Raw genomic sequence first — 811 nt, 5'->3', positions numbered from 1 at the left:
CAAGTTTTTGTGATGGAAAATAACTGAGACCACAGTAAATCATTAATAAAAAAAAAAAATAAAACTTTTATCACCTTTTAATGTGACCTATAACCTGTACTGTTCAACTGAAAAACATTTACATTTTACCATTCACCAATACCCTTTATTATTTTGGAAGTCTTGTGTTCCTTATTCAGGGCTAAATGTGACCACCTACTGTGTGTTGGCACTGTAAGTTTAAATGAGTTTTACTTTAATTTGTAATCATCTTTATGTATACAATTTATTTAGTTATACTGTGTATATATTGTTACATTTAGACCTCCTAATAACACTTCTAAAGAAGCAGACTAGTTCTGCGAAACCGTTGAATGGAAAATCTTCAAAAAAAATGTTAGGTTCCCCTGAGCTTTGTGTAATAGTTACACCTTTTTTTAGGAACTGTATCATTGATCAGAGGGTTGTTTTGGACCTTTATCTGCCAATTTATGGTTATATTGTGATGACATAAGATATGTCATGTCCAGACTCCAAACAGTCCAAGGCCAGAAGTATTAGTTTAATGTAAAGGAAGAGGGAGGTTTTGGTTATATTTTCTTTATTCCAAATAACTTTTGCAAAAACCCAGAGGTGCTCTTTTTACTTAGGGTTCAGCAGCAACGCGGAGCTGAATAATATCGCCTTTACTTCACAAGACACATCCACATCCTTAATCTGGTAGCACTTTGCCATAAAGCATACTAGCAGGAGGTATTCTCTATGCAACCACTTCTTTCCATCCTTCCCCTTTGTCAGTTTTTTCATTATATGAAAACCACATAAGCAAGCC

This window comes from Pyxicephalus adspersus, chromosome 2 (assembly GCF_032062135.1).
Source record: "Pyxicephalus adspersus chromosome 2, UCB_Pads_2.0, whole genome shotgun sequence".
NCBI classification, from domain to species: domain Eukaryota; kingdom Metazoa; phylum Chordata; class Amphibia; order Anura; family Pyxicephalidae; genus Pyxicephalus; species Pyxicephalus adspersus.
The sequence above is the reverse complement of the archived record's forward strand: the minus strand, read 5'-3'. Positions refer to the sequence as shown.